The sequence below is a fragment of the Trichechus manatus genome, unplaced genomic scaffold (genome assembly GCF_000243295.1).
Source record: "Trichechus manatus latirostris isolate Lorelei unplaced genomic scaffold, TriManLat1.0 scaffold00046, whole genome shotgun sequence".
NCBI classification, from domain to species: domain Eukaryota; kingdom Metazoa; phylum Chordata; class Mammalia; order Sirenia; family Trichechidae; genus Trichechus; species Trichechus manatus.
The window spans coordinates 3,400,570-3,415,439 of NW_004443982.1; positions in this window are offsets into that span (position 1 = coordinate 3,400,570).

The following is a 14,870-nucleotide window of genomic DNA, read 5'->3' on the forward strand; positions in this document are numbered from 1 at the left end:
AAAAGAGAACCTACAGACTGGGGAAAAAATTTTGACTATGACAAATCTGGCAAAGGTCTAATCTATAAAATCTATAGGAAAATCTAACACCTCTACAACAAAAAGAGAAATAATCTCATTAAAAAATGGGCAAAGGATATGAACAGACACCATCAAAGAAGACATTCAGGCAGCTAACAGACACAATCATAAATGCTCGCGATCACTAGCCATTAGAGAAACGCAAATTAAAACTACAATGAGATACCATCTCACCCCAACATTACTCTCATGAATCAAAAAAAAATAGAAAATAACAAAAGTTTCAGAGGCTGTGGGGAGCTTGGAACACTTATGCACTGCTGGTGGGAATGTAAAATGGTACAATCATTTTGGAAAACGATATGGTGCTTCCTTAAAAAGCTAGAAATAGAAATACCGTATGATCCAGCAATCCCACTCCTAGGAATATATCCTAGAGATATAAGAGCCATCACAGGAATAGACATATGCACATCCATGTTCATTGCCGCATTATTCACAATAGCAAAAAGATGGAAACAACCTAAGTGCCCATCAACAGATCAATGGATAAACAAACTATGGTACATACACACAATGGAATACTACACAGCAATAAAGATCAATGATGAATATGTGAAACATCTCACAACATGGATGAATCTGGAGGGCATTATGCTGAGTGAAATTAATCAATCACAAAAGGACGAATACTGTATGAAACCACTATTATAAAAACTCATGAAAAGGTTTACACACAGAAAGAAACAATCTTTCATGGCTACGAGGGAGGGGAGGGGTGAGGAGGGAAGAACACTAAATAGACAACAGATTTAAGTGGTAACTTTGGTGAAGGGTAAGACAGTACACAATACTGGGGAAGTCAGCACAACTTGACCAAGGCAAGGTCATGGAAGCTTCATGGACACATTCAAACTTCCTGAGGGATCAAATTACTGGGCTAAGGGCTGGGGACCACGGTCTCAGAAGATAGCCAGCTCAATTGGCATAACATAGTTTATAAAGAAAATGTTCTATATCCTACTTTGGTGAGTAGTGCCTGGGGTCTTAAAAGCTTGTAAGTGGCCATTTAAGATACTCCACTGGTTGCACCCCATCTGGATCAAGGGAGAATGAAGAAAACTAAAGACACCAGGGAAAGATTGGTCCAAGGGACTAATGGACCACAACTACCTCAGCCTCCACCAGACTGAGCCCAGCACAACTAGATGGTGCCCAGCTACCACCACTGAGTGCTCTGATAGGGATCACAATAGAGGGTCCCAAACAGAGCTGGAGAAAAATATAGAACACAATTCTAACTCACAAAAATAGACCAGACTTACTTGTCTGACAGAGACTGGAGAAACCCCGAGAATATGACCCACAGACACCCTTTTAACTCAGTACTGAATCAGTCCTGAGGTTCAACCTTCAGCCAAAGATTAGACAGGCTCATGAAACAAAACGAGACTAAATGGGCACACCAGTCCAGGGGCAGGGACAAAAAGGCAGGAGGGGACAGGAAAGCTGGTAACGGGGAACTCAAGGTCGAGAAGGGAGAGTGTTTACGTGTCGTGTGTTTGGCAACCAATTTCACAAAACAATATGTATATTAATTGTTCAATGAGAAACTAATTTGCTCTGTAAACCTTCATCTGAAGTACAATAAAACAAGTAGAAAAAAACAAAGATTAGACTGGCCCAAAAAACAATACAAGACTAAATGGGCACACCAGCTCAGGGGAAAGGATGAGAAGGCAGGAGGGAACACGAAAGTGGTAATGGGGAGCCCAAGGTTGAGAAGGGGAGAGTGTTGATATGTCATGGGGTTGGCAACCAATGTCACAAAACAATTTGTGTATTAATTGTTTAATGAGAAACTAATTTGCTCTGTAAACCTTCAAGTAAAGTACAATTTAAAAAAATACACAAGAAAAAAGAGCCTATTGGTAATTGCTATGGCATATATAATTTTGAAACAAAAATATATGTGCGAGTATGTATTATGCATGTTGGCATATATGTGTTTAAGTATGTATGTATGTGTGTATACATAGGTGTATGCACATGTATATGCATCTATGTCACTATATGTATATATATTCACATATATAAGAAAGCACATGGGGGCACAGTTACAGATACGTCTCAGACGTAACCAAACACCTTGCAGGATTGGAGTTCTCGGTCTGAAGTATTAGGACCATGTCTCCTGGAACATCTCAGTCAATTGGCTTAATATAGTACATAAAGTTATGTTCTACATCCTAGGTTGGTGAGTAGTGTCTGGGGTCTTAAAAGCTTGTGAGTAGCCATCTAAGATACACCTATTGCTCCCTACTTATCTGGAGCAAAAGAGAAAGAAAGAAACCAAAGACTCAAAGAAGAAACTAGTCTACAGGACAAATAGTCTACACAAACCACTGCCTCATCGACACGAACCACAGCCTCATCTACCCTGAGACCAGAAGAACTAGATGGTGCCCAGCTACCACTACCGATGGTTCTAATCAGGGTCACAGTAAATGGACTCTGATAGAATGGGAGAAAAATGTGAAACAGAACCTCAAATTCCCAAATTAAAAAAAAAAAGACCTACTGGACTGGTTGAGATTGGAGGACTTCCCGAGTGTACTGCCCTGAGATACTCTTCAAACCTTGAACCGAAACTAGCCCCTGAGGTCAGTTTTTAGCTAAATAACAAATTGGCTCAAAAACTAATATCACCTGTAAGTACTGTGCTCCTTTACAAAAAATCACCAATATGAAACCAAATGGTCAACAATTATCTTAAAACAAAGATGAAAATGTATGGGAGCAGGGAAGCTAGATTAATAGAAATGGAACAACCAGAATGGAAATAATGAAAATGTTCATGCATTGTGAAGAATGTAACCAATGTCACTGAACAACTTGTGTAGAAATTGTTTAATGGGAACCTAAACTGCTGTGTAAACCTTCACCGAAAACATAATAAAATTTAATTAAAAGAAGAAAAGGTACCTTCAGGAAGAACCCATCTAACTGCTTGTCAGTGCAGAGAATTCACATTGGATAAGATTCTTTGAATATAATGTGTACGGGAAAGTTTTCACTTACAGTTCCAAATTGATGCAACATGTTTTAACTCACATGGGAAAGAAACCCTATGAGTGTAATCAATGTGGAAAAGCCCTCAGTGACCACTCATCCTTTAATAAACATAATTGAATTCACACTGGAGATAAACATGTAAATGTCCTCTGTGTCTAAAAGCCTTTTGTCATTGATCTAACCTTAAATGACATGATAGAACTCACACTGAAGAGTAATCTATATGGGAAAACCTTTAGTCATTGCTCTAATCCTAGATGACGAGAGAACTCATACGGGAGATAAACTCTATAAATGTAATGAATGTGAGAAAGAATTCTGATAGAGCATTCAGCTTTCTATACACCAAAGAACTCACACCGGAGAGAAACTTTTTAATGTAATGAATGTGGGAAACACTTCAGGCAAAGTTCTAACTCTTATTCAAATGAAACAACTCACATGGGAGAGAAACCTTATGTCTGTGATGAATGTGGAAGTTTTCAGTCATCCTTCATCATCACTCAGTCAAAATAAGTGAATTCATACTGGATAGAAATAATATAAATGTCATCTATGTAGGGAAGACTTTGGTCAAAGCTCTGACCTTAGACAACATGAGGGAATCCGCATACAAAGCTAATGAATGTAGAAGAGCTTTCAGCAACAGCTTTAAACTTTATATACACCAGAGAATTCATAATTGAAAGAAACCCCATGAAGTAATGTAGAACAGCCTTTAGGCATAATTTAAACCTTTACATACACTAGGAAACTCACATGGGGGAGAAATGCTATATTTGTAATCAGTGTGAAAATGCCTTCATTTACTTATTACTTAAAATTTTATTGTGGTAAAACATATAAAACAAAACATTTGCTATTTTAACCATTTTTAAGTGTACAATTCAGTGACAGTAATTACATTCAGCATTTTGTGCAACCATCACCACTGTCCATTTTCAAAAGTTTTTCATCTCCCTAAACTGAAACTCAGTACTCCTTAATCGATAACTCCCTATTTGCCCCTCCTCCCAGCCCCTGGGAACCATGAATAAACATTGGTCTCTATGTATTTGCCTAGTCTACATATTTCACATAAGTGGGGTCATGCAATATTTGTCTTTCTGTGTCTGACTTATTTAACTCAGCATAATGTTTTCAAGATTCATTCATGTCATAGCATGTATCAGGACTTCATTTCTCTTTGAGGCTGAATAATACTTCATTGTATGGTTATATCACATTTTGTTTATCCATTTGTCTATTTGTCATCCAAATGTCTGATGGACATTTGGGTTGTTTCCACCTTTTAGATATTTATTGCTAATAATTCTTGAAAGGAGTCATGGTGGTGCAGTGGTTAAGCACTCGGCTGCTAACCAAAACGTCAGTGGTTCAAATCCACCAGCTGCTCGATTGGAGGAAGATGTGACGGTATACTTCTATAAAGGTTTACAGCTTTGGAAAGCTTATGAGGCAGTTCTACTCTGTCCTACAGGGTCTCTATGAGTCAGAATCAACTCTATGGCAATGGGTTTTGTTGGAATAATGCTTGAAAATACTTTCATTTAAAACTTTTCCTTTAAACAATGTGATGGTTAAGGTTGTGTGTCAACTTGGCAGGGCTGTGATTCTCAGCAGTTTGGTAGTTAGGATGTAGTTTTATAGTTCTGTAATGATGTAATCACATCCATGATGTGATCTGAGAAAATGTTATTACTTCCATGATGAGATCTGCTATGAGCAGGAATCTGTTGAAAGGGAGTTTCCTTGGAGATGTGGCCAGCATCCAATATATATGGACTTTCCGGCAAAGCTCACTGGCTTTTGCTCTGCTCAGGATCCTGCATTTGGCTCATCATCATCTGACTCCAGTTCATGGGACCTGAGTCAACAGCCTGCCTTCTTACCTGCCAATCTTGGTTTCATCAGCCCCTGCAGCTACATGAGTCAGGAGAAGCCTCCAGCCTGATACCTGACCTACAGACTCAGGATATTCCAGCTTCTGGAGCCATGTGAGCAATTTCCTTGATATAAACCTCTCTCTCTATGTGTATGTATGCATGCATATATATACATATATATATATCCCAAAACCAAAACCAAACCTGTTGCTATGAGTTGATTCTGACTCATAGCAACTCTAGAGAGACCCCATAGGACAGAGTAGAACTGCCCCATAGGGTTTCCAAGGAGTGGCAGGTGGATTTGAACTGCTGACACTTTGGTTTGGTTAACAGCTGAACTCTTAACCACTCTGTCACTAGGACTCCATATGTGTGTGTGTGTGTGTATATATACACACATATTTCACTGGTTCTGCTCCTCTAGAGAACCCAGCATAAGACATTTGGCACCAACAGTGGTTCTAGAGAAACAAAATTGTAAGGATGAGTTTTCTAAATGGGTTCTCAAGTCTCGTTAGACTTAAAGATGTTGATGACTCTGCTTCCAGAAGTAAAGAGGGCACTGCTAATCCATGGCATAAGGTAGTAATAGAAATACACAAAATATTACTACCAATAGATCAAGAATTGATGAAAAACAAGGCTCTGGGTGATCACATGTGTGACACTCTTCTACAATTCTGTCAGAATGAGAAGTATAAGGAAGATGGTTGGTTGATCCTACTTTTGTTAGACAAAGTACTGGAAGAAAGAGACGAGATCAGGGCTTCAGATTTAAAGCTCAAGCATCACATAAACAGCCTCAAAGTTGACACTTGTGCCCTGAAAGAAAGCCTTATTTCTTGTAGTAACAGAGCTGATATTGTCAAAAACCAAACCAGAGTCTTAAGGTAAGAGTGGCTGAATTGCAACACTAATTGAATTCCCAACCTCAAATGGTGTCTAAAGTTAAAGTGAGGGCATTGATGAATTCCCAACCTCAAATGGTGTCTAAAGTTAAAGTGAGGGCATTGATTGGGAAGAAATAGGATCCCAAATCTTGGGATGGGGACATATGAGCAGCTAATCAGAAAGCTGGGAACACTGAGCCCTTAAATTCCATTGAATTGCTCCTGCCAACAAAACCATTAGCCCCTCCACCCCATCTGATGAGATTAACCCAGCTGTGTCTAAAGAGCCTTTGTCTGAGATATAATCAGGGGTGGCATCTGAGTCATTGCCTGGGCCATCGCCTGAGGCAGATACCCTACAAGACATTGCTGATTTTTCTCAAAACACATCCCCACCACCCATTTTTGCTTCTAGACCTATAACTAGATTTAAGTCCCAGCAAGCTCCAAAAGTTGAAGTACTAAGTGTGACCAAGGAAGAAATACATTACACTCCAAAAGAACTGCCTGAGTTTTCTAGTATGTTCAAACAGAAATCTGGGGAATATATGTGGGAATGGCTATTAAGGGTGTGGGATAATGGCACAAGAAACATAAAGTTGGATCAGTCTGAGTTTATTGATATGGGCCCACTAAGCACAGATTCTTTATTCAATGTTTCAGCTAGAGAGGTGAGAAAAGGATCTAATAGACTATTTGGTTGGATTGCCAAAGCATGGATTACATGGTGACCTACACTAAATCAAGTTGAAGCACCAGACCTGCCTTGGTATACTATAGGTGATATCCAAAGGCTTAGGGAAATTAGCACGCTAGAGTGGATTTCTCAGGTTAGACCAACAGACCCACACATGGAATGCCCAGCGAACACACTTTTTACCGCAACAACGAGGAACAAATTTGTGAAGGGAGCCCCAACATCCCTGAAGACTGCTGTGATTGATATTTTATGTAAGTTGGATTTGACAACGGGAGCTTCCCTAACTGAATTAAGACACCTAACTACAGTGGATCTGATTGGATCCCCAAGTGGGAGTCAAGTGGCACCACTCGATCGACAAACACAAGGTGGGTATGGTTACTGTAATGGACAGTGGAGTCAAAGCAGTAATCAGAATTGTCAGACTCATATGGACTTACAGCATTGGCTACTTAGTCATGGTGTCCCTAGGAGTGAAATAGACAGGAAATCAACTAAATACTTGATTTGTAAAAGCGGAAGAATTCTACGTCAAGGGAAAGGCATTCTAACTTGAATCACCAGGATTGGTGTCAGTTTACAGACTGACAAGCCCTTGAATGAAGGGGAGGCCGGGTCCCCTTGAGGAAGGACCCTACCACACTGCCAAAAATTTATACTGTTAATCTTTCTCCCAGCCTTCCTCAAAGAGATCAACGGCCTTTTACAAGAGTGACTGTTCATTGGGTAAACGAAAATAATCAGCGTTTTTGGAGATTACAGGATACTGGCTCTGAACTGACACTAATTCCAGGAGACCCAAAATGTCCCTGTGGCCCAACAGTCAGAGTAGGGGCATAGAGAGGAGTCTTAGGTTCATCTCACAGTGAGTGATTCCTGTGACATCCACATTCAACTCACCTATTTGGCCTCTGCAAAAAACAGACGGATCTTGGAGAATGACAGTGGATTGTTGAAAACTTAATAGGTGTTTGACTCCAATTGCAGCTGCTATTCCAGAAGTAGTTTCATTGCTTGAGCAAATTAATACATCTGCTTGTACCTGCTATGCAGCTATTGATCTGCTTAATGCCTTTTTCTCCATACCTGTTTCAAAGGACCATCAGAAGCAGTTTGCCTTCAGCTGGCAAGACCAGCGGTACACCTTCACTGTCCTACCTCAGAGGAATACCAACACTCCAACCCTATGTCATAATTTAGTCTGCCGGGCCCTTCACTGACTTTCATTTCCATAAGACGTCATACTGGTGCCTTACACTGATGACATTATGCTGATTGCACCTAGTAAGGAAGAAGTGTCAATGACTCTGAACTTACTGGTAAAACATTTGCTTGCTAGAGGGTGGGAAATTAATGCAACAAAAATTCAGGCACCTTCCACCTCAGTGAAATTTCTAGGGTTCCAGTGGTGTGGGGCATGTCGAGATATTCCATTTAAAGAGAAGGATAAGTTTCTGCATCTGGCCCCTCCCACAACTAAAAAGGAGGCACAATGCCTGGTGGGCCTCATTGGATTTTGGAGGCAACACATCCCTCATTTGGGTGTAGTACTCTGGCTTATTTATCAAGTGACTTGAAAAGCTGCTAGTTTTGATATGGGTCCAGAACAAGAGAAGGCTCTGCAACAGGTTCTGGCTGCTGTGCAAGCTGCTCTGCCACTTGGGCCATATGATCCAGCTGATCCAATGGAGCTTGAAGTGTCATTGGTAGACAGAGATGTTGTTTGGAGTCTTGCAGGCCCCTATTGGTGAATCACAGCGCAGACCCTTAGGATTTTGGAGCAAAGATCTCTCATCCTCTGTAGATAACTGCTCTCCTTTTGAGAAACAGCTTTAGACTAGTTATTGGGACTTAATAGAGACTGAATTCTTAACCATGGTCCACCAAGTCACCACGTGGCCTGAGTTTCCCATCATGAACTGGGTGCTGTCTAACCCACAGAGGCATAAAGTCAGACGTGTACAGCAGCACTCCATCATTAAATGGAAGTGGTATTGTCTTAGGCTGGGTTCTCCAGAGAAGCAAAACCAGTAAAGCATATAAATATATATAGAGAGAGATTTGTATCAATGAAACAGCTCACGCAATTGCAGAGGCCAGAACATCCCAAGTCCATGGATCAGTGTAGAGGCCTCTCCCAACTCACACGGCTGCAGAAGCTGGCCAGCCCAAGATCGGCAGGTCGGAGAGCAGGGCTCCCACTCACAGGCTGTGAAAGTCGACGAATTCCAAGATCTGCAGGCAATACCGCAAGGTTTCTCCTGATTCACGTAGCTGCAGGGGCTGGGGAACCCAAGATCGGCAGGTCAAAGAGCAGGGCTCTGCTCACAGGCTGTGAAGATTGATGAATCCCAAGTTCGGCAGATAAGCTAACAGCACAAGTTCCAAGAACCGGAGATCAGACAAACAGGAGGCAGCCACAGGATCCATAGCAAGCAAAAAGCCAGAATGTCTGCTTATATTTGGATGCAGACCACACCTCCAAGGAAACTCCCTTTCCATTGATTGGCTACTCACAGTATATTCAATCATGGGAGTAATCACACATAAACACTGAGAATCATGGCTGTCTTAGTCATCTAGTGTTGCTCCAACAGAAATACCACAAGTTTTAACAAAGAGAAGTTCACTCTCTCACAGTCTAGTAGGCTAGAAGTCCAAATTCAGGGCATCAGCTCCAGGGGAAGGCTTTCTGTCTCTGTTGGCTCTGGAGGAAGGTCTTCATCACCACCTGTCTTCCCCCAGACTAGGAGCTTCTCTGCGCAGGAACTTTGTGTCCAAAGGATGCACTCTGCTCCCGGTGCTTCTTTCTTGGTGGTATGAGGTCCCCAATTCTCTGCTTGCTTCCCTTTCCTTTTATCTCTTGTAAGGTAAAAGGTGGTGCAGGCCACACCCTAGGGAGACTACCTTTACAATGGATCAGGGATGTGACCTGGCTAAGTGTGGTGGTACAATCCCACCCTAATCCTCTTTAATATAAAATTACAATCACAAAATGGAGGCCAACCACACAATTCTGGGAATCATGGCCCAGCCAAATTGATACACACATTTTTGGGGGGACGTAATTCAAACCATGACAATGGCCCAGCCAAGTTGACACACAATCTTAACATCACAGGTATATATGAGATCAGGCCCAAGCAGGACCTGAAAACACAAGTAAGTTGCATGAGGAAGTGGCACAAATACCCATGGTCTCCTCTTCTGTCACATTACCTTCCATCTCCCAGTCTGCCTATGGCCTCATGGGGAGTTCCTTATGATCAGTTGACTGAGGAAGAGAAAACTCCTGCATGGTTTACAGATGGTTATGCACAATATGCAGGTACCACTCAAAAGTGGACAATGGTAGCACTACTACCCCTTTCTGGGACCTCCCTGATGGATAGTGGTGAAAGGAAATCCTCCCAGTGGAAAGAACTTCGAGTAGTGCACCTGGTTGTTCACTTTGCTTGGAAGGAGAAGTGGCCAGATATACAACTGTGTACTGATTCATGGGCTGTGGCCAATGGTTTGGCTGGATGGTCTGGGACTTGGAAGGAACATGATTGGAAAACCGGAGACAAGGAGATGTGGGGAAGAGGTACGTGGATAGACCTTTCTGAATGGGCCAAAGAAGTGAAGATATTTGTGTCTCATATGAACGCTCACCAAAGGGTGACCTCAGCAAAAGAGGATTTTAACAATCAAGTGGATAGGATGACGTGTTCTGTGGAAACTGGTCATCCTCTTTCCTCACTCACTCCTTTCATCACCCAATGGGCTCAGGAACAAATTGGCCATGGTGGCAGGGATGGAGGTTATGCATGGGCTCAGCAATACAGATTTTCACTCACCAACGCTGACTTCCTACAGCCACTGCTGAGTGCCCAATCTGCCAGTAGCAGACAGCAGTACTGAGTCCCCATTATGACACTATTCCTCAAGATTATCAGCCAGCAACCTGGTGACAAGCTGATTAACCTGGACCGCTTCCATCATGGAAAGGGCAGTGTTTGGTTCTTACTGGAATAAACACTTATTTTGGATATGGATTTGCCTTCCCTGCACGCAATGCTTCTGCCAAAACTACCACCTGTGGACTTACAGAATGCCTTATCCATCCTCATGGTATCCCACACAGCATTGCCTCAGAACAAGGGATTCACTTCACAGCAAATGAAGTGCAGCAATGGGCCCGTGATCATGGAATTCACTGGTCTTACCATGTTCCCCATCATCCTGAAGCAGCTGGCTTGACAGGATGATGGAATGGCCTTCTAAAGACACAATTACAGCACCAGTTAAGTGGCAATACCTTGAAGGTTTGGGGCAATGTTCTCCAGGAGGCTGTGTATGCTTTAAGCCAGCATTCAATACATGGTGCTGTTTCTCCCATAGCCAGGATTCATGGGTACAGGAATCAAGGGTTGGAAATGGGAGTGGCACCACTCACTATTACCCCTAGTGACCCATTCTCAAATTTTTTCTTCCTGCCCCCATGACCCTATGCCCTGCAGGTCTAGAGGTCTTAGTTCCAAAGGGAGGAATGCTCCCACCTGGAGACACTACACTGATGTCACTGAACTGGAAGTTAAGAATGTCACCTGGCCACTTTGGGCTCCTTATACCTCTGGATCAACAGGCAAAGAAGGGAGTTACCGCATTGGCTAGTGTGATCGATACTGATTACCAAGAGGAAATTAGAGAAATATTACATAATGGAGGTAAAGAAGAGTATGTCCGTGTCATGGATTGAATTGTGTCCCCCCAAAATATATGTCAACTTGGCTAGGCCATGATTCCCAGTATTGTGTGATTTTCTACCATTTTGCCATCTGATGTGATTTTTCTATGTGTTGTAAATCCTACCTCTATGATGTTAACGAAGCAGAATTAGAGGCAGTTATGTTAGTGAGGCAGGACTCAATCTACAAGATTAGGTTTTTACTTAAGTCAGTCTCTTTTGAGATATAAAAGAGAGAAGCGAGCAGAGAGACAGGGGACATCATACAACCAAGAAAGAAGCTCCAGGAGTGCAGTGCATCCTTTGGCACATGAGTCTCTGTGCTGAGAAGCTCCTCAACTGGGGAAGATTGATGACAAGGACCTTTCTCCAGAGCCGATGGAGAAAGATAGCCTTCCCCTGGAGCTGGCACCCTGAATTCAGACTTCTAGCCTCCTAGACTGAGAGAATAAATTTCTCTTTGTTAAAGTCATCCACTTGTGGTATTTCTGTTATACCAGCAATAGATAACTAAGACAGTCTGGAATGCAGGAGATCCTTTAGGGGATCTCTTAGTACTACCATCCCCTGTGATTAAAGTCATAGAAAACTACAGCGACCCAATTTTGACATGACTACTAATGGCTCAGCAGACCCTTCAAGAATGAAGGTCTGGGTTCACCCCACCAGGCAAATATCATGACCAGCTGAGGTGCTTGCTGAGGGTAAAGGGAATACGGAATTGGTGGTGTAAAAAGGTAGTTCTAAATACCAGCTATGACCATGTGACCAGTTGCAGAAATGAGGACTGTTTAATTGTTATGAGTATTTCTTCTTTGTATGTATATTTTTGTTTTCTCCACTTAAAAAATATAAGATGTGAACAGGGCTAGTGCATTTTTGGTTGTACGCATGTTAGTTGTATCATGTTAGGCACAAGTATGACTTTATAATTGTTTTTATTTAGAAATTATGGTTTAAGGAGATGTATAGAGGTGCCAAGTTGACAAGGGGTGGATCGTGGTGGTTAAGGTTGTTTGTCAACTTGGCTGGGTCATGATTCTTAGTGGTTTGGCAGTTCATGTAATCACCTCCACGATGAGATATGATATAATGTAATCATCTCCATGATGACATCTGCTATGAGGAGCCAATCAGTTGAAGGTGAGTTTCCTCGGAGGTGTAGCCTGCATCTAATATATATGGACCTTATGGCAAAGCTCACTGGCTTTTGCTCTACTCTGGATCCTTCATTCAGCTTGTCATTATCTTACCTCCAGTTCTTGGGACTTGAGCCAACAGCTTGCCATCTTACCCACTAATCTTGGGTTCATCAGTCCCTACAGCTACCTGAGTCAGGAGAAGCCTCCAGCCTGACACCTGACCCACAGACTTGGGACTTTCCAGCCTTTATAACTGTGAGCCATTTCCTTGATATAAACCTCTCTCTCTTTGTATAAATACACACACACACACACACACACACACTTCACTGGTTTTCCTTCTATAGAGAATCCAGCCTAAGACAAACAACATGAGCACACTTCACTGGGAAGAAAGCTTTGGTCTGTAATCTCTGTGAGCAAATATTCAGCTGAGGTCCAGTCTTATTGTGCACAATATGTGTGTGTGTGTGTGTGTGTGTGTATGTATATATATATATATATATATATGTACAATGCAAACATAATTTTTTTTAAAAAAGCAGGATCGGCTATATTAACATTAGATAAAGTAGATTTCAGAGCAAAGAAAACTCCTGGAAACAAGAAGGGGCATTCATAAAAAGATGAAGCATTTTCCACATTCATGACAAAAAGAATTATTCACCAAGAAGATGCAAAATATTAATTGAGGCAGAAAAAGCATCTGCAAAATCCAACAACACCCATTCATGATAAAAACAATAAACAAAAAAATCTGTCAGCAAACTAGGAGTAGAGGGGAACTTCCTCAACTTGATAAAGAAGATCTACAAAAAACCTACAGTTGACACATCCAAACGCCCTGAGAGACCAAGCTACTGGGCTGAGGGCTGGGGACCATGGTCTCGGAGGACATCTAGCTCAATTGGCATTAACATAGTCTGTAAAGAGAATGTTCTACATCCAACTGTGGTGAGTAGCGACTGGAGTCTTAAAAGCCTGCGAGTGGCCATCTAAGATACACCTATTGGTCCCATCCTGGCGGAGCAAAGGTGAATGAAGAAGACCAAAGACACAAAAGAAAGATAAGTCCAAAGGACTAATGGACCATAACTACCACAACCTCCATCAGTCTGAGCCCAGAACAACTAGATGGTGCCCGGTTATCACCACTGACTGCTCTGGCATGGATCACAATAGAGGATCCTGGACAGAGCAGAAGAAAAATGTAGAACAAAATTCAAATTCACAAAAAAAAAAAAAAAAAAAAGAAAGCCTTGCTGGTCTGACAGGCTGGAGAGCATGGCCCCTGGACACACTTTTAACTCAGTACTGAAGTCACTCCTGAGGTTCACCCTTCAGCCAAAGATTAGACAGGTCTATGGGGCCAACAATAATACACGGGAGGAACATGCTTCATAGTTCAATCATGTATGCAAGACTAATGGGCATACTAGCTCAAAAGCAAAGACAAGAAGGCAGGAAGGGACAAGAAAATTGGAAGAATGGAAACAGGGAACTCGGGTTGGAGAAGGGGAACGTGTTGACGTGGGGTTGGCAACCAATGTCACAAAGCAATTTGTGTATTAAGTGTTTAATGAGAAACTAATTTGCTCTGTAAACTTTCACCTAAATCACAATTTTAAAAAAACAAAAACAAAAGTTAATATTGTATTTTATGGTGAAAGACTGAATGCTTCCTCCCCCCACTCTCTGAAGATAAACAACAAGGCAAGGATGTCTGCTCTCACCACTATTTTCAACATACTACTGGAAGTTCTCACCAGTGCAGTAAGAATAGATGAATGATTGAATGAATGAACGAATGAATAAATGGCATACAGATTTGAAAGGAAGCAACAAATATGTATATGTCTTCACAGAAAATTCCAAGGAATCTAAAAACAAAACAAAACAAAAAACTCCTCTAGCAGTTTTTAATAAGTGAGTAAGTTCAACAATATTGTTGTCATTGTTAGGTGCCATTGAATTGGTTCCAACTCATAGCGACCCTTTGTACAACAGAATGAAACACTGCCTAGTCCTTCACCTTCCTCACAGTCGTTGCTATATTTGAGCTCTTTGTTGCAGCCACTGTGTCAATCCATCTCATCAAGGGTCGTCCTCTTTTTTGCTGACCCTCTACCTTACCAAGCATGATGTCCTTTTCCAGAGACTAGTCCTCCGGATAACACTTCCAAAGTATGTGATACAAAATCAACACATTTGATTTACATATAAAATTTATATAGGAGTTCCGGCAAAATGGCGCTCTAGGCAGAAGCACCACGCCGTCCCTCCACAGCAAATATCCGAAAAACTAAGCCAAACAGAGAATACAACAATCCTGAAACCCTAAAACATCAAACGAAGAGATAAAGAACTCAGCCAAGCACCAAATGGAGTGAGAAAACTGACAGGAATGGAGGCGAGGAGAGATTC